Source organism: Pseudophryne corroboree, chromosome 2 (assembly GCF_028390025.1).
Source record: "Pseudophryne corroboree isolate aPseCor3 chromosome 2, aPseCor3.hap2, whole genome shotgun sequence".
In the NCBI taxonomy this organism is placed as follows: domain Eukaryota; kingdom Metazoa; phylum Chordata; class Amphibia; order Anura; family Myobatrachidae; genus Pseudophryne; species Pseudophryne corroboree.
In genome coordinates this window covers 713444958-713465413 of record NC_086445.1, presented here as the reverse complement: position 1 = coordinate 713465413, position 20456 = coordinate 713444958, and the positions used below count along the sequence as shown (strand labels likewise).

Below are 20456 nucleotides of genomic sequence, written 5' to 3'. Positions count from 1 at the left end.
TCTTAGACCCTGACGGCCTCTGCGCTGTAGGATCAGGCATGGGTTGAAACCCTGACTGTCCCAAGGCTTCAGCTTTATCCAACCTTTTATGCAAGAAATTAACATTATCATTTAAAACTTTCCACATATCCATCCAATCGGGTGTCGGCGGCGACCCCACATTCATTTGTACCCGCTCTGTTTCCACATAGCCTTCCTCGTCAAACATGTCGACACAAGCGTACCGACACACCACACACACAGGGGATGCTCTATTTGAAGACAGTTCCCCCACAATGCCTTTTGGAGAGAGAGAGAGAGAGAGAGAGTATGCCAGCACACACCCCAGCACTATATGACCCAGGAATCACACAGTAACTTAGTGTTAACCCAGTAGCTGCTGTATATACTGTTTTTGCGCCAAATTTATGTGCCCCCCCTTTCTTTTTACCCTCTTTCTACCGTAATTCTGCAGGGGAGAGCCTGGGGAGCTTCCTCTCAGCGGAGCTGTGGAGAGAAAATGGCGCTGGTGAGTGCTGAGGAAGAAGCCCCGCCCCCTCAGCGGCGGGCTTCTGTCCCGCGTTTTGAGTGTAAAATAATGGCGGGGGCTCATGCATATATACAGTGCCCAACTGTATATATGCTGCTTTTTGCCAAAAGGTTCCCAATTGCTGCCCAGGGCACCCCCCCCCCCCCTGCACCCTGCACCCTACAGTGACCGGAGTGTGTGGGTTTAGTGTGGGAGCAATCGCGCACAGCTGCAGTGCTATGCGCTACCTCATATGAAGACTGGAGTCTTCTGCCGCCGATTTCGAAGTCTTCTTGCTTCTCACGCCGGCTTCTGTCTTCTGGCTCTGCGAGGGGGACGGCGGCGCGGCTCCGGGATCGGACGACCAAGGGTGCGTTCCTGTGTACGATCCCTCTGGAGCTAATGGTGTCCAGTAGCCTAAGAAGCAGGACCTATCTTCTGTGAGTAGGGCTGCTTCTCTCCCCTCAGTCCCACGTAGCAGAGAGTCTGTTGCCAGCAGATCTCTCTGAAAATAAAAAATCCTAACAAAATACTTTCTTTTTAGCAAGCTCAGGAGAGCTCACTAAGGTGCACCCAGCTCGTCCGGGCACAGATTCAAACTGAGGTCTGGAGGAGGGACATAGAGGGAGGAGCCAGTGCACACCAGTATCCTAATTCTTTCTTAAAGTGCCCTGTCTCCTGCGGAGCCCGTCTATTCCCCATGGTCCTTACGGAGTCCCCAGCATCCACTAGGACGTTAGAGAAAATGTTTTACTAAATACATAATGAAATTCCAAAATATTTTTTACAAAGTGGAGTCATATTATGCAGCCTATGGAATAATTGTAGCAGAATTAGAGACACCTGTACAGATGAAGATATGCAGTTGCATGAAAAGACATATAGTTTGAGAAATACACAGTAAAGTAAATATAAAATTTCTCCAATGTTTTGAAACATGATGCTACATATTAACCTCTTAACTGGTGAATTTGTTTTCCAAAAAGCGTCAGAAATTATCGGGGGTTTCTTTTTATGATTGAATTAGGTGAAGACCATGTATTTAAACTTATCCAAAACTATTTTTTTCTAAATAAGGAAAAATATACCTGTACATTTTGTTAATATTTGTTAAATATTGTCGTCACCCCCAAACATCGGAACATCGGATAATCACCACTGTAACATCGGAAACCATCACTACTTTGATTTCCCCAGTGGCTGCTCATCTAAGCCATACCTCCCAACATGACCCTCTCCAGGAGGGACACAATGCTCTGCTTCTGGACTTCCTTCTTAATGTATGATTACCATCACCTGTGTTGAACTAGTTGCTTGATAAGAAAGGTGTTTCTCCACAGGTGATGGCAATCATACAGTAAGAGGGAAGAGCAGGAGCAGAGCAGAGCATTCTGTCCCTCCTGGAGAGAGTCATGATGGGAGGTATGATCTAAGCAGCGCCCAGGTACACACTTGGGGGACTGGGGCAACTACGTTAAAAATGCACTTTGACAGGCAAACATAAAATTGAACAAATAATATAGCATGAGAAACAGGCTCACCTGACATTAATGCCAGCATAATAGTCACAGCTTACCATTTGCTCAGTGCTCCTATTACGAGCACCAGTTCTTTGCTAGGTCTGTGATTTGCCTAAGATTCCTGCATGAATGCAGCACCAAATGATCAGTTTTCCGTATCCATGTTCCGCCAATGACACACCTGCATACCTCCCAACATGACCACTCCAGGAGGACACAATGCTCTGCTCCTGGACTTTTTTTTAATGATTGCCAGCACCTGCGCTGAACAGGTTAATGGATAAGAAAGGTGTTTCAGCACAGGTGATGGCAATCATAAATTAAAAGGGAAGTTCAAAAGCAGAGCATTCTGTCCTTGCTGTAGAGTGTCATGTTGGGAGGTATGCATCTGCAATACAACTGTCACGCCCAAGTCACGGGCATAATCTCCAACATTCACATTTTACTGAGTGTACCCAAAACGCAAGCAGAGGAAAATCCATGAACAAACAATGTTACTATTTGACGCATGGGCACAAGACATTTGCTTACTATGGCACATGTGTACTATGCAGATAATTGCTTGTAACATGCGTGCAAGAATTGCACATGGGGATTGTAGTCAGATTGTTGAAATTCAAAATATTGACACCATAATGTCAACATAGTCTGAATGTTGACATGTTCAGACTATCAGCAGTTAGAATGTCAACACATTAAATTAGGGTTATTGTTATGCTGCAATTCATGTTTTGGTTATGCTGCAGTTAGGTTTTGGATGCAATTAGAATTAGGCTAAAATTGCTGTTCTGAAAATTTTAACAGTATGGGCAAAATGTAATAGCCTGCGAGTCTGCCCTTTGGTTTTTCAGTTGTAAATTATTGCTGATTTAAAAGTATTGGCAGACTTAATTCCTGAACACCGTACATCCTGCAGGCTACAACGTTTTGCCCCATGTGGGTGTGGACATTGTGAATGTCAGCATGTTAAATGTTGACATTCTGAACATGTTGACGTCCTGAGTGTCCTCTAAATTTGGATGAAAATTGCATCAAGGGGGAGTCATCAGCAATAGATACACCTTCTAAGAGGTAACTGCATCTTCTTCCCCACCGCATACAATAGGTCGTTAGGCACAATAAAATGTCTTTACTGTATTAGGGATAAGTCAGCCTACCCCTTTTCTCCCCCTTCGAAGAGAGAGGGGTGCAAAGGGAAAGCACGATAGTCTGCATGCAGATTGAAACATACAGTACTTTGTAGAGTGAATGAGCAATATGAAATAAATGCAGCCTCATCGGGTGGTGTTCAATTGTTTGAAAAGTCAGTTGGGTGCCTGTTTTTCCTATCTAATAGACAGGAAAAAACAGACACCCAACCGACTTTTCAAACAATTGAATTCCCCCCATAGTGTTTAAACACTATTATTTATTTTATTTGAATGATTTATACTGCATCTGCTGTATCTGGTTTATAAAGTCACTGAGCACTCAGCCTGCATGTTACAATCACAGCAATCATACTGTATGTCCAGTTTTAAGAAATGTAAAAAAAAAAAACCCCAGTGGAAATGTCCTGGTCATGACTGATTTTGACGCACTTATTCCAACATGTTCTAACAATCACTGACATATAGTTCCACTTCCATCATAGCTACAGTGATTATATAGAAACACTGTGATGCATGGTATAAATAGAAGTCTGACCAGTTTACATTTTGTATCTGTAGTCCACACTATTTCTATGTACAAGGGGACTGCCAGGCAGGGGAATATTATGAATTTAGTGGTCTATATACAAGGATGGGTTAAGGGGAAGCAATAGGGGCATTGCCCATGGGTCCCCACATATAGGGGGTCTCCCACACATAATCAGTCTGACCCTGCAATTGCCGAGACCAGGTGCCCAGCGCTACCTGTTCCATAACCTCCAACATGACCCATTCCACTAGGTACAAAATACTCTGTTCCTGGACTTTCTAGCAACGTCAGTTACAGAGGTGGGGCTGCAGCACAGTCCAAAATTCAAATAGGTGAGCAACATCAACTGCCAGTGAGTCCAGGCCGGTGATGTTTGGCACTGTTTGGGGTGGCAGTTGGTGTGGCTCCCCTATTTGAATTTTGGACTGTGCTGCAGCCCATACTTGCCTACCTGACCCTCTCCATGAGGGAGAAAATGCTCTGTTCCCGGACTTTCCTGGTAATGTATGATTGCCATCACCTGTGGTGAAACACCTTTCTTATCAATTAACTAGCTCACCACAGGTGATGACAATCATACATTACCAGGACAGTCCAGGAACAGAGCATTTTCTCCCTCATGGAGAGGGTCAGGTAGACAAGTATGCTGCAGCCCTGCCTCTGCAACTGCCACTGGCAAGAAAGTCCAGGAATAGAGCATTTTGATCCTAATGGAATGGGTCATGTTGGAGGGTATGCTGATCCCAGATGGGGGCTGTTGCTGTTCTGTATGCAGACAGGCTGAATGCATCACAGAGCAACTCCCAAGTCCCATTATCAGCATTACATGATGCATCACTTCCGTGCCATTGATTCAGGGACTTTTGAACCAGTCTGCCCTGTAAGCTGGCTGTGAGGTGAGTATTTTAGGGGGCATAGAAGAGGGGCCACCAAGGGGGTGCACTGTGTCGCATAGGGTAGGACAATTTTATTGGAGGACCCCACCATAACTTAGTTGCTCCAGGGGCCCTCACAAGCCTTAATCCGTCCTGCCTACAGTATATAGAAGGGCGGTCCATGGTCATGATCGGGCAGCGACGCCGCTATCGAAGAAAGCGGTCACAGCGACGACTGCAAGAAGATTGACAGGAGGAAGGCGTTCCGGGGCATCAACTCTGGGTGTGAAGATCCAAACACAGGTGTGTCGAGGCGTTTGGAGGGCGGATGTCTGACGTCAATTTCCGGGACCTGCAAGGCTGGTTTCATCGCACAGGGTAAGTAAGTCTTACCCTGGTCTTGTTTTACACAAAACTTTTTTTGCATAGCAGGGCTGCACAAGCGATCGCAACCTTGCTATGCAAAAAAACACTCCCCCCATAGGCGGCGTCTAGTTGATCGCATGGGCAGCAAAAAGTTGATACGTGCAATCAACTCGGAATGACCCCCCATGTGCACTGCAGGAGATGCAGATATAACTTGTGCAGAGAGAGTTAGATTTGGGTGTGATGTGTTCAAACTGAAATCTAAATTGCAGTGTAAAAATAAAGCAGCCGGTATTTACCCTGCACGGAAGCAAAATAACCCACCCAAATCTAACTCTCTCTGCAAATGTTATATCTGCCCACCCTGCAGTGCACATGGGGAATCATTCCGAGTTGATCGCTCGCTGACGTTTTTCGAAGCGCAGTGATCAGGTCACTACTGCGCATGCGTATGCACCGCAATGCGCATGCGCGTCATACGGGTACAAAGCAGGGACGTGCAGGCAGGGGAGGCAGTGCCTCCCCTGTCATTAATGATTAAAATAATATAAAGAAGACACTTATGACACATATTCTGTGTCATACGTAACTTCTTTACATTGTCCTAACCATTTTAATGCTGAATAGTTGTTTGGGAGGCACTGATAGCAGTGCCTCCCGTTAACAATAGGTGCAGATTAAAGCAGGGAGAGGGGGGGACAAGCACTGGGCTGTGAAAGCCCATTAAAACCAGCGGGGGAAAGCGGCACTTATACAAGTGCCTCGTTGACAGGGGAAACCCGCCCCTGTCAACGAGGCAGATGTGATTGGACAGCGGATCCAGTGCTGGATCCGCTGGTCCAATCACCCTTATGCGGCGGGCGGAAGCAATGGCGGAATCCGGCTCTACTGTAGCGCGGCCGGCGGGGTGAAGAGGCAGCGGGACCCGGCGGCCGGCGCTGCTGTGGAGCCGGCGGGGTGAAGAGGCAAGCGGGGTGAAGAGGCAGCGCCGGCGGGGTGAAGAGGCAGCGGGACCCGGCGGCCGGCGCTACTGTGGAGCTATCACCACAGTTACAGTACCGCGGCTGGCGGGGTGAAGAGGCAGCGTTACCCGGCGTTGAGGAGGGCGCTGCGGTTGACCATCAGTATCTACATCGCCGCAGCCGCCCGCTGTGCCTGGATGCCACTGGGTGTCCTCCTGCTCCCAGCCCTCCCGCGATGCTAGGGAACTGGGGGAGGCAGTGGTGGATTGCCCTCCCACCTGCCTCTCAAATATATATATATATATATATATCTCCAGCAAATTGAATCAGAGGGCGCTCTCAATCACTTAAACTGGTTACCAACTAAAAATTGACCAAATGATTATGGCTTTACACAATTTATTAAAAGCAAAGTATTGCCCAATCTAGACAGAGGTAACCCTTTTTCACAATTACAGATCACAATATATGTCAAATGTACAATAGTGTAGGGTTTCTTTTCTCTCTGTCTTCAAGAGGGTTGAAGACAGAGAGAAAAGAAACCCTACACTATTGTACATTTGACATATATTGTGATCTGTAATTGTGAAAAAGGGTTACCTCTGTCTAGATTGGGCAATACTTTGCTTTTAATAAATTGTGTAAAGCCATAATCATTTGGTCAATTTTTAGTTGGTAACCAGTTTAAGTGATTGAGAGCGCCCTCTGATTCAATTTGCTGGAGGTGTTGTTTTGTATGGTCCTCACTAACAGGAGGATCGAATTAGAGGGCTGCCGCACCAGCGCAGTAATTAGGTATAATTGCATTTTGATATATATATATATATATATATATATATATATATTAGTGTGTTCGAAGTGAGGCGGTATGGTATACCACCACTTCTTCCACTGACCCTGAAATTAAAGTGCAGCAGGAGGCTAGGGAAGTGGCCATCCTGCTACACATGGTGCTTTCGTCCCTGCTCGGCAGCCGGCGGCTGTGTAGAGCGCTGTACTAGCTCACAGCCGCCCGCCGCTTACCACCACCGCCTGCCGCTCAACGCCCGCTGCTCACCACCGCCAGCCACCAGCCGCTCACTGCCGCCAGCCACCAGCCGCCACCCGCAACAAATGGCGGTCAGAGGGACCTCACCGCCGCTGCCCATTGGTGCCTCCGCCAACCACAGTCAGGTAATGTTCCCCTGCTGTCACCCTCTGTCCCTGTCATTACTGTCCCTGTCCCTATTGTCACTCTCTCTCTCCCTGCTGTCACTGTCGTCACTCTCTCTCTCTCTCTCCCTGTCGTCACTCTCTCTCCCTGCTGTTACTCTCGTCACTCTCTCTCCCTCCCTGTCCCTGCTGTCACTCTGGCTGTCCCTGCTGTCACAATTTCAGCTCATTCAGTGTGCTACAATGTGAATTTCGGCTTGTACCGTGTGCTATAATGTGAATTTCGGCTCGTACCGTGTGCTATAAGGTGAAAGGGACACGCCCCTTTTGGGTGACCACGCCCCCTTTTGGGTGACCATGCCCCCTTCTCTGGGGCGCACGCATAATTGCGTCCTTAACTTTTCCATACCCCCGCTTCAAAATTTCCACTTCGACCACTGTGTGAGTGTGTACGTGTGTGTGTGTGTGTGTGTGTGTGTGTGTGTGTGTGTATATATATATATATATATATATATATATATTTATTTATTTATTTATTTATTTTATTTTTTTATATTTGTTTTCTCAGTGCCTCCCCAGACAGTGACCTCACCGCACGCCACTGGTACAAAGCAGATCATTGCTGGGCGATGGATTTAACAAAGAATCCATTTTCACAGCCGATCGCATGGAGATTGAAAGGAAGAGGGCGTTTGTGGGTGTCAACTGACCGTTTTCTGGGAGTGTTTGGAAAAACGCAGGCGTGTCCAGGCATTTGCAGGGCGGGTGTCTGATATCAATTCCGGGACCAAAAAGACTGAAGTGATCACAAGGGCTGAGTAAGTTCAGAGCTACTCAGAAACTGCAAAAAATGTTTTTGTCCCGCTCGGCTGCGTACGCGTTCGTACACTTGCAAAGCGAAAATACACTCCCCTGTGGGTGGCAACTATGCGTTTGCATGGCTGCTAAAAGTAGCTAGCGAGCGATCAACTCGGAATGACCCCCATTGTTTTGCCCAACTGCTAACAAATTTGCTGCTGCGATCAACTCTGAATTACCCTCTATGTGCTCAGCAGCATAGAAACATCCACGAACTGGATATATGTGGGAAAACCAGATACAGGTGTCTGAGAATGGTGGTTCAGCAGTGAATAAGCCTGAAAACTAAACCTGATGTTGCTGTATTGAAACACTGTTAGTATATTGGGGGTAATTCAGACCTGGGCGATCAGGTCTGTACTGCACATGCACCGCAATGCGCAGGCGTGACGGCTCACAGCAACGGGGATCGGTGGTCATCGACGGGTTTGTGCGAAGGATCCATTCGCACGCAGGGCCGTCTTTTCGTATGGGCTCAATGGGCTCTTGCCCAAGGGCCCCAGGAGTATAAGGGCCCTAGACTGATAGCTGAGGGTCCCCTCTTTCCAGGGGTACCAGATTTTTGAAAATCGGCCTTGGGGAACCAGAGATATCCGACTTGAAAGCAGTGGTCCCCATCTAAGCCTGTTAATTGCTCTTTCCAGTAAGATATCTCGGATTCTGTCTGACTTAGAGATTTTCTGAGGCTATAATCCAAAAGCTGTGACTCTCCCCTTTTGGTGGACACTTGCAGCTTGTCTATATTATGCCCAGAACTAGAGATATCAGCCTTCAAGCAGCTGGTCCCTGCTCCAGCTCCACACGCCTAATAAGCAGTTTTAGATCCCCAAGTCCCCAGAACCTTCTGAAAGGTGGTACTCTCTAGGCTTTTATCCCATTCAAAGCTATGAAATATATTTTCAGAAACTTGAGATATCTGCAGTCAAGCAATCTGCCCTCCCACCAGGAAATGATAAATATTAAGCCCACTCCACTATCCACCCCTCCCCTACGTATTAAACACCCCCTACCACCCCGGAAGTCATGTACCAGGGCTTCTTCATTCAGCCCAATGCCCCCATCTGTGCAGAAAAGGAGTAATTAGCAGAAATTACTGGTCCAGGTCCTACATGCTGAGTGGAAGATAGAACACCCCCTACCACCCACGGGACATCAAAGCAGCCACTGATAGCACCCCCACCCCTACCGCTGGAGGATGGGTAGGGGGCCCAGTGCATTGCTGTGCCCAGGGGCCTACACTGCTGTTAAGACGGCCCTGTTCGCACGGGCGATCGCAAGGAGATTTACAGGAAGTGGGTGTTTGTGGGTTGCAGCTGAGTGTTTTCAGGGAGTGTCAGAAAAAACGCAGGCGTGTTCAAGCATTTGAAGGGAGGGTGTCTGACGTCAAATCCAGTCCTGAACAGGCTGATGTGATGGCAGCGGCTGTAAGTCCTAGGCTGCACAGAAACTGCACAAAATCAGTTTGTGCAGATCTGTTACACATGTGATTATACACTTGCACAGCAAATATACACTCCCCTGTAAGTGACGACAGGGCCGGCAACAGAAATCTTGGGGCCCGGTACAGTGATATCTCTGTGGCCCCCTCACATTATATATACTGTATATATTAAAGTGCAATGGGATTTGCTGTACTATATCAGAAACTGTTAATAAATACATTTATTTATTTATCTATACACAGTAAGTTCAACTAATTGAGAAACCAACTAGGTACAATGCAATCTTAGACCTGGTATTAACAAACAATGGGGATTTGGTATCGGGTATTATAGTAGGGGAACCCATAGGAAACAATGACCACAATATGGTCACATTCAATATCAGTTTCCATAAACAGCCCTATACTGGCTCAACTAGGACTCTAAACTTTAGCAAAGCGAATTTTGAAAAGATGAGGGTATTTTTCAATGATATTGAATGGGAAGGTTTGTTTTTAGGAAAAAATACTATGGAGAAATGGGAGGTACTAAAATTCCTGCTAGCTAAAAATACTCTCAAATATATTCCTACAAGCAGCAAAAAAAGGAATAAAAATCATAAACCGATGTGGCTTAACAAAAAGATAAAGGAACTTATGGGCAAGAAAAGGCGAGCATTTAAAAAATACAAATCTGACGGGGAAGCAGAGTCATTTCAGCACTATAAGGAATGTAACAAAATTTGCAAAAAGGAAATAAGAGCGGCTAAAGTAGAAACTGAAAAACTAGTAGCAAAGGAAAGCAAAGTGAATCCCAAGAAATTCTTTAAATACATTAATAGCAAGAGATTAAAGAAGGAGAGTATAGGCCCTTTAAAAGACAAGTTGGGAGTCTTAAGCAAAAATTATAATGACATAGCGGACACACTAAATTAGTTTTTTTCAACAGTATTTACTAGAGATGAGCGGGTTCGGATTTAACGCCAGAATTAACGCCAGTTCGGTTTTATCCGGATTTTTCCTATTGGCTATCCAAAACACGTGACATCCGTGAGCCAATAAGATGTCGTTTTGAGAACCGAGTAAAACCGAGTAAAACCGAACCCGCTCATATCTAGTATTTACTAGAGAGGATCCAATTCAGGGACTAACACATAATCTCAATAATGAGAATATCCCACTGATATGTACTTATTTAAGCGAGGAAGTAGGCTGTGACCGATTAAAACATTTACAGATTAATACGTCACCAGGTCCCGATGGTATTCACCCAAGGGTTCTAATGGAGCTTCACTCTGAACTTGCAAAACCGCTATTTTTGATCTTTAAGGATTCAGTAATATCAGGTATGGTTCCCAAAGACTGGCGTATAGCGGAATTAGTGCCTATATTCAAAAAGGGAAGTAAAACTTAACCAGGTAATTATAGACCAGTTAGTCTTACATCTATATTGGGGAAAGTATTGGAAGGTATTCTAAGAGATAGTATTCAGAAGTTCCTTGAAGTCATTAAAAGGAATCAACATGGGTTTATGAAGGACAGATCCTGTCAAACCAACTTACTTGGCTTTTATGAAACAGTAAGCGCAAACCTAGATCAGGGTAAAGAGGTGGATGTAATCTTTTTAGATTTTGCCAAAGCATTCGACACTGTACCACACATGAGACTTATCTACAAGCTACAAGAAACAGGGCTAGGAAGCACAATATGCACTTGGGTCAAAAACTGGTTAGATAATAGGGAGCAGTGCGTTGTGGTTAATGGATCTTTTTCAAATTGGACTGAAGTGCTAAGTGGTGTGCCGCAAGGCTCAGTATTAGGACCGCTATTGTTCAATATTTTCATTAACGACCTAACAGAAGGTCTAGAGAGCATGGTGTCAATTTTTGCAGATGATACCAAATTGTGTAAAGTTATAAATGCGGAGGGGGATGCTGAGTCGCTTCAGAACGACTTAGTTAAATTAGAAGCTTGGGCAGCAAAATGGAGAATGTGCTTCAATACAGACAAGTGTAAGGTAATGCACTGTGGTAACAAGAACAAAAATAACACCTACCTACTAAATGGGGTGAAATTAGAGGATTCTGTACTGGAAAAGGAGTTAGGTGTCCTCATAGATAGCAAACTAAGCAGTAGTACCCAAAGTAGGACTGCAGCAAAGAAGGCTAATAAGATAGTAGCATGCAAAAAATGGGGAATTGATGCTAGGGACGAGAGTATTATACTCCCGTTATATAAATCACTTGTGAGGCCACACCTTGAATACTGTGTACAATTCTGGGCACCATACTACAAAAAGGATATCCTGGAGCTAGAAAAGGTTCAGAGACGGGCGACCAAACTAATTAAGGGTATGGAGACGCTGGAATACGAGGTAAGGCTTGGAAGACTAGGCATGTTTACACTGGAAAAGAGGAGATTAAGAGGGGACATGATCAACATCTACAAATATATAAGGGGATAATATACAGATCTTGCGCAGGACCTGTTTTTGGTTAGATCAACACAGAGAACTCGTGGACACTCGTTCAGGTTAGAGGAGAGGAGATTCCACACAATACGGCGTAAAGGCTTTTTTACAGTAAGGACGATACGTGTTTGGAATTCCCTGCCTGAGGGAGCTGTAATGGCCGACTCAGTCAACACCTTTAAGAATGGGTTAGATAAATTCCTAATGGATAAGGATATCCAGGGTTACGGGGCATAGTCACGCACTATGGTTATTATAAAAAAGAGAGGTAAAACGTAACGGCAGTCATCAACATCAGTCAAAATTTTATACAAAATAATCCTTCATAGGAGACCACAAATAGGTTGAACTCGATGGACAATCGTCTTTTTTCAACCTTAGATACCATGTTACTATGTTACATATATAAAATATAAATATGTATATCTCTCCTTCCTCTCCAACACACCCCATACTCTGTCCCTCCCAATGACTTCATGCTTCATTCCCAGCTCCACCACCCCATCCCAAAGGCCTGTATACCCTCACCAAGCCACTTTTACAACTGGGAGTGACTCACTTGCACTGCACTCACCAGTATCCAGACCCAAACACCGCACAGCAGGTACCATGCGGCCCTCACTCCCCACTAGTAGAGGCCAGCGCAGGGCATGGGAATCCTGGTAAGCAGAGCTGCTGCATGCCCCGAACCTGCCTGCAACAGAGCTGGATCGAGAAGAGAGGCTGCACAGTCACTAAGTGTGAGAGGCTCAGTGCTGCAAGTGGGCAGGTATGGGTGGGTACGGCGTACCCTTAAGAGTTTAGCCACTCCGCCGGGCCGCCGCTCACACCAGTTGCTGTGGACGGCCGGGTACCGCTGCTGCCGCTGTGCGCCTCCCCTTTCTAGTCTGCTGGGAGCGTGATCGTGACATCATCATGCTCCCGCGGCTGGGGCAGCGGTGGGCGCAGAAGGGGCTGGCTTGGCATCTGTGGCTGACTGAGGCTGCTTGAGCCGCGCGCGTTAGGAGAAGTCGGAGCAGGGAGCACATCAGTTGGAGGGGACGTGGAGCAGCCTGAGTGAGGTTATGTATATCTAGCATTGTGGGGGCATTGTATATCTGGCACTGTGGGGGCATTGTATATCTGGCACTGTGGGGGCAATGTATATCCTGCACTGTGGGGGCATTGTATATCTGGCACTGTGGGGGCAAAGTATATCTGGCACTGTGGGGGCAATGTATATCTGGCACTGTGGGGGCAATGTATATCTGGCACTGTGGGGCATTGTATATCTGGCACTGTGGTGGCAATGTATATCTGGCATTGTGGGGCATTGTATATCTGGCACAGTGGGGCAATGTGTATCTGGCACTGTGGGAGCAATGTATATCTGGCACATGGGGGCATTGTGTATCTGCCACAGTGGGGGCATTTGTGTATCTGGCACTGTGCGGGCATTTGTGTATCTGGCACAGTGAGGGCATTTGTGTATCTGGCACAGTGGGGGCATTTGTGTATCTGGCACAGTGGGGGCATTTGTGTATCTGGCACAGTGGGGCATTGTGTATCTGGCACTTTGGGGCAATGTGTATCTGGCACTCTGGGGACATTTGTGTATCTGGCACTGTGGGGCAATGTGTATCTGGCACTGTGAGGCAATGTATATCTGGCACTCTGGGGGCATTTGTGTATCTGGCACAGTGAGGCAATGTATATCTGGCACTCTGGGGACATTTGTGTATCTGGCACAGTGAGGCAATGTGTATCTGGCACTGTGGGGCAATGTATATCTGGCACTGTAGGGCAATGTATATCTGGCACTGTGGGGAAACGTGTATCTGGCACTATTGGGGTCATATGTGTATCTGCCCCTCCCCCATATGTGTATCACGCCCCCTTCAGCGCGCGCACATAGTACCTGTAAGACATTTTTTCTACTTGCACCACTGGAGAGGCTCCTGTAACTCTAAGGCTGCACCCACACCGCTTACAACTCGCTGCCCTATTTGGACAAGACGGCTCACATCCCTACCATACACTAAGTGGCATATCCTTGGGGCCCCTCTGACCCTTGGGGCCCGGTACAGGTGTCCCCTTTGACCCCCCACTTGATTTCTAGTTCATTTAATCTTTATGTTTTAGATTAAAATCTGACACTTGCATGGAAAACATTTTTAGTGCTGTGACTTAAATGTGTAAATAAAATACTGTAAATAGATTTTGTCATTGGTTCCTATGTTTGTGTCGTTTTCTTAGCCATCAGTAAATTCTAGCTTTCCTTCCTTTGTACATTTCTTATACAGTAAAGACTATGTTGCAAATGTAACCCAACACCTCAGCTGTTCTACAGCATTTAAGCATGCATCTGGAAACATCTGCTAGCAGCTGGCTCGTTGGTCTAGGGGTATGATTCTCGCTTAGGGTGCGAGAGGTCCCGGGTTCAAATCCCGGACGAGCCCAGGTTTATTATATCAGTGGAAAAAAAACTATAAGAACTATGCTTTGCAAAAAAATGTGAAGTAAAGCCCATGTATTTATTTCAATAATACACTTTAAAAAGAAATCCCATATTTTACCGTGTGGCACTACTGGTCCCAGCAGTGCTTATAGTTCTAGTGTTAGTATATTCAGGCAGCCAGAGTCCTCCAAAAACAGAGGGCTCCCATGTCATAGCCTTATGCTAGTCCCAGCTTTTGTGAGGGGACCCCATGCACTTCAGCATTAGCCTTTTTTTTTTATTTACTAATTTTCCATTATTTTAATATCTCATCCAGTTGATGGTGATCATTAGGATTAATAGTGTGCGTAAGATAAGCTTAAATCACTTCTTAATGCACTTTAACTAGTAGCCTGGCGTGGTCGCATCAGATGCAAACAAACCAAGCTTGGCTTTCCCTGACGTGGTTGCATCTGATTTTTCTCATAAAATACTTATGATATCCTTTTATTTATTTTTTTAAGCAAATAAGATATCAGAGTGAGGAAACATGGTCACTGCATTTATTACAAATTTCAAGTTTTATATTATCTTGCATGCACCATGGAGGCGCACAATGGGTTTCATTGGAATATAGGGGGTTATTCAGACCTGGATGCAGCTGCACGTCTAGGCGGTCCATGCACGTGGAAGGATGCGGCAGCCGTCGGTGGTGACAAACTGCCTGACAGGCTGCGCTGCCAGGGGTCAACCTTAATTACAATGCGATCACAAATACAATTACAATGTAATTACGATGTAATTATGATTCGGCCACACCGTGTCCAGTTCTGGAGACCATATCTCCAGAAGAATATAAATACATTGGAGATTGTGCAAAGAAGGGCAACTAAAATGGTGCATGGCCTACATCTCAAAACTTACCCGGAAAGACTAAAATATCTTAACATGTATAGTTTGGAGGAGAGAAGGGAAAGGGGGGACATGATGTACCAAGTGTCTTAAAGTTCAAGAGAGAAACATTCTCCAAAGGAAGAGAAGTATTAGAACTCGAAGACTTAAGGGCCGTACTGACGAGGAGATTGTCCCAGAGATGTGTGCTGAGTGGTCTAGAAACAGACAGCTCAGCACACATCTCTGTCCCCGCTCAGCACAGCGCGATGTGCTGAGCGAGGTAGTGGACGGATACGGAGGGACCCTCATTTCGCCCAGTGGTGAAATGAGCGACCTGCTAGATTGTGCCTACATGCAGACCAATCTAGCACCGGCGATAGCAATGCGCAGGACCATGCATCGCTGTCACCGGCACCCCTACACATGGGGGTGTCATTCCAAGTTGATCGCTAGCTGCTGTTGTTCCCAGCGCAGCGATCAGGCTAAAAATCAACATTTCTGTGCATGCGTATGCACCACAATGCTCACGCGCGACGTACGGGTGCAAAGTCTGTTGTGGTTTTGCAGAGATTCTAGCGACGATTTCATTCGCACTGGCGGCCGCAAGAAAATTGACAGGAAAGGAACATTTCTGGGTGTCAACTGACCATTTTCAGGGAGTGCTTAGAAAAATGCAGGCGTGGCTGGGCGAACGCTGGGCGGGTGTGTGACGTCAAAAGCCAACCCTCCAATGTTAGAATCAACATACACGAAGAGAAACTACAGGGCTGGTCTTGTTTTGCACAAAATGTTTTTGCAGGCGCTCTGCTGCACAGGTGTTCGCACTTCTGCAAAGCAAAAATACACTCCCCGGTGGGCGGTAAACTATGCGTTTGCACGACTGCTAAAAACTGCTAGCGAGCAATCTAGTCAGATTGCTTAGAAATTAGCTTAACATTGCTCAGTGTGTACCCCCTTATACACTGAAACTGAAGGGAGGCAGGTTCAGGGGAAATTTAAGGAAAAATTACTTCACAGAAAGGGTAGTGGATAAGTGGAATAGCCTCCCATCAGAGGTGGTAGAGGCTAAGACTGTAGAGCAATTTAAACATGCTTGGGATAGGCATATGAATATCCTTACAAAGAATTAAGGTTCAAAAATGGTTGAGATTACCTAAAGAATAAAAAAGGGGCAGACTAGATGGGCCAAGTGGTTCTTATCTGCCGTCAAATTCTATGTTTCTATGAGGCGGCCTCACACATGCTGGGTGGCCTCCAGCATGTGAGAAGATGGATGCAGATCTGGCTGCGAATGCAACGATCTGCGTTCATCTCTGAATAATGCTATTCTGCAATGCTGGTACTTATGGTTCATTTATGAAGGCTTTGCCCAGCCGTATAAGAGTTAATGTTCATGCTATTGTCTCCTATTATGCAGTGGCGTGCGGTGAGGTCAGTGGCTGGTGAGGCACTACAGCCATAATGTCCGCCGAATCCTGGCGATGACCCCTACCGCCGCCGAGCCAATGCCCGCTACTGCCTCTGAGCCGCTGCCCGCTGCCACCGCCAATGGCTTACAAACTCGCCCACCATCAACTGACCCAGCCCTCCGCCACTAATTTGCATCTCACTCTGATGCCGCCAATGCTCGCTGCCTGCCTGCTCATCATACTTGTGATATACTGTACATTTTTATAGGAAAAAAATACAAATGAGTGTTTGGGAAGGGAGTGGGAGGAGGACATGAATGCAATTTTGTTGTCCAGGGCTTCCATTAACTTAATGGAGAAGGGTCTGAATGGGTTAAAAAAAAATAAATGCGTGGGGTCCCCCCTCCTAAGTATAACCAGCCTCGGGCTCTTTAAGCCGGTCCTGGTTGTTTAAATACTGGGGGAAAAATTGGACAGCGGTTCCCCGTATTTAGACAACCAACTCTGGGCTCTTAGGCCGGTCCTGGTTCCAAAAATACGGGGGACAAAAGATGGGGTGGTATTCATGTGACCGCCGGTCAGCTGACCGACAGTCACATGACCTCCTCCGTGAGCCCGACGGCTCACTATCCCGATGGTCGGCATGCCGACCAACAGGGACTATTTCCACTCGTGGGTGTCCACGACACCCATAGAGTGGGAATAGAACCCGTGGCGACCGCAGGTCGCCACCGAGCCCGCAGCGTGGCGAGCGCAGCGAGCCCACAAGGGGCTTGCTGCACTCGCCCCTCCCCGCCGGGATCCCGGCGTCGGTATGCTGCCGGGATCCCGGCGTCGGTAAGGTGACCGGCGGTCAGGAGACCGCCGGTCACCAGTACTACACCCCAAAAGATGTAGGGGTCCCCCGTATTTTTAAAACTAGCACCAGGCTCCACTAGCCAGGGACATAATGCCACAGCCAGGGGACACTTTTATGTAGGTCCCTGCGGCCGTGGCATTACCCCCTCAACTAGTCACCTCTAGCCGGGGTTTCCTGGATGAGTGGGGACCCCTTAAATCAAGGGGTTTCCCCCTCCAGGCACCCAAGAGCCAGGGGTGAAGCCCGAGGCTGTCCCCAGCACCCCTGGGCAGTGGGTGCCAGGCTGATAGCCATGTGTTTAAAAAAGAATATTGTTTTTTGTTGTGGAACTACAAGGCCCAGCAAGCCTCCCCCGCTTGCTGGTATTTGGAGAACCTCAAGTACCAGCATGTGGGGAAATAACGGGCTCGCTGGTACCTGTAGTTCTACACACAAAAATATCCAAATAAAAACACAACACACACACCATGAATTTTATTATAACACACTTACAGACTCACACATACTTACCTACATCCCACGCCGATCATGTCCACTTGTCCAGTAGAATCCAATAGGGGTACCTGTAAAAATGAGAGACAGATTACTTACCTACATCCCACGCCGGCTGGTATTGACATAGCATAGAAGGAGAGAGGTGTGTATGTGGCGGGTGTGACAGGTGGGCATGCGAGCAACATGACGTTAATCACGTCACATCACACTGTTTTTGTACATGGAGGTGGAGCCAGGAATGTGAAAGCCGGTGTCAGTGGCACCCAAGATTAACCCAGGCGTCCGGTCAGTAATGCAGTCCTGACAGGGTGCAGCGCAGAGGGGACAGTAATCAGCCTGCTCGGCGATCGCTGCATTAGGCATGTGAGACCGGGGTGCCAGACATTAGGGGGTGCCTGTGCGCACCAGGCACCCGCACTGCGCACACATTTGACTGCTTCCCGCTACCTCCAACGCCACTCACCGCCGAGACCCGCCGCCTCCAGCGCCGTGTGTGGGTGATTGGACAAGCGGATCCAGCCCTGGATCCGCTGTCCAATCACAGGTGCCTCGCTGACATGGGGGTGGTGTCCCTGTCAGCGAGGCACTTGTTTAAGTGCCGCTTTCCCTGTCTTTTTTAATGGGCTTTTACAGCCCAGTGCTTGGCCCCGTCCCCCTCTCTGTCCCCGTTCCCATTATCCACGGGAGGCACTGCTATCAGTGCCTCCCAAAGTACTTCAGGGACCTAAAATTATTAGAATAAAATAAAGAAGATACTTATGACACAGAATATGTGTCATACGTATCTTCTTTTTATTATTTTAATAATTAATCACAGGGGAGGCCACTGCCTTCTACCTCCCCTGCCAGCACGTCCCTAATACAAGGGGGCAATGTGCTGAATGGGAGGACACTGGGCTGGATCGGAAAGGGGGGCAGTGAAATGGTGATTGGAGAGCGACACACTAGGCTGGAGAAGGAGGACTCTGAGCTGACTGAGGGGGGACACTGTGACTGGACTTGCTGGGGGTTTCTGGAAGTAGGGGTAGCATACTTCCCAATATGACCCCCTCCAGGAGGGACACAATGCTCTGCTTCTGAACTTTTCTCATCATTTATGATTACCATTACCTGTGTTGTACAGGTTACTGGATAAGAAAGGTGTTTCACCACAGGTGATGGCAATCATAAATTAAGAGGGAAGTCCAGGGGCAGAGCATTCTGTCCCTCCTGGAGGGGGCCATGGGGTGCTGAGATGACTGCAGAGGGCTGGTAGGGGATGGAAGGGAGGGAGACACAGGGATGGGGGAGTCAGTAATGGTGGGGGACAGGGACACTGGACTGAGCACTGACCTGTTTTTGTTGCTGGTGTCCCTGGTCCCGCATGCTAGCTGCAGCATCACACCCTCACACAGCAGCCCCTCAGATGCCCGGACGTGCTGTTCTGTGGGATCCTGAGGAAAAGAGACTGTTGTGCCCAGCCTCCATCAGCAAGAGGCTGACCTCCTGTGAGGTCAGTAGGCGTGGCCTTTCTCTGACTCCGTGGCTGGCTCCTGATCAGTGCTGGCAGGGGCATGACAGATGACTTCAGTGGCCCCCACACGGATTGATCTACTGTGTAAACTCCTGGTAAATCCGCCCCTGGTAAGTGTATTGTAAGCAATAAAAATGCATCCGGCCTGTGGGTGGGGTTGGGGGGCGGGGGGAAGGGGGGGGGGGCGGGGGCATCTGACTCTCTGCCCATCTGTTCCAGCCCACCCCCTGCAGCTGTCCAATGATTGACAGGGGTGTGCCTTGATGTGAGCTAAAGGCACAGCCGACTGTCAATGAGCCAATTGTGCTGGTGCCACTTTCCATTCATTTTGCAATGGGCTTTTCCAGCCGGTGATTTGGCTCCGCCCCCCGCCCGCCCGCCCCCCTCTTCAGACACTTTATTATTGTCACTGGGAGGCAGCGCTCTCGCTGCCTCCCATAGAGATTTGGCTGCATTTTCAGGCTAAAAATGATTAAAATAATACAAAGTAGAATCTGTGTCTCCCCTGCCTCCCCTGACTGCACGTCACTGCTATTATGCAATGCTGGTACTTATGGTTCATTTATGCAAGCTATGCCCAGTCGTGAGAGAGTTAATGTTCATGCTATTGTCTGCTATTATAAAATGCTGGTACTTATGGTTCATTTATGCAAGGTCTGCCTAGCTGTGTGAGAGTTAATGTTCATGCTATTGTCTGCTATTCTGCAATGCTGGTACTTATGGTTTATTTATCCAAGCTCTGCCTAGCTGTGTGGAAGTTAATGTTCTTGCTATTATCTGCTATTCTGCAATACTCGTATGCTGATTGCTACCTGGAAGGCGGGATTTAATTGACTGTGTTATGCAAGCTCCGCCCAGCAGTGTCATTTAAAGCTAATATACTTGTATGCTGATTGCTACCTGGAAGGCGGGAATTAATTGACTGTGTTATGCAAGCTCCGTCCAGCAGTGTCATTTAAAGCTAATATACTTGTATGCTGATTGCTACCTGGAAGGCGGGATTTAATTGAGTATGTTATGCAAGCTCCGCCCAGCAGTGTCATTTAAAGCTAAAATACT

The 20456-nt window shown here is 47.3% G+C and overlaps 1 protein-coding gene and 1 non-coding gene across 3 annotated transcripts in view; one reads left to right on the top strand and one right to left on the bottom strand.

Annotated features, from left to right (window-relative positions):
* The window catches only part of CAMK1G (calcium/calmodulin dependent protein kinase IG), a 439226-nt gene extending 436956 nt beyond the window's left edge, over positions 1-2270 (bottom strand). For both annotated transcript variants that reach the window (XM_063955332.1, XM_063955333.1), the window contains exon 1: positions 2085-2270. The gene's annotated coding sequence lies outside the window, so the exon portion shown is untranslated. The remainder of the gene's footprint in view (positions 1-2084) is intronic.
* Positions 2271-14177: 11907 nt separating this feature from the next.
* On the top strand, positions 14178-14249 carry TRNAP-AGG (transfer RNA proline (anticodon AGG)). The gene has a single exon. It is a non-coding gene; the product is annotated as a tRNA-Pro (tRNA).
* Positions 14250-20456: the final 6207 nt, after the last annotated feature.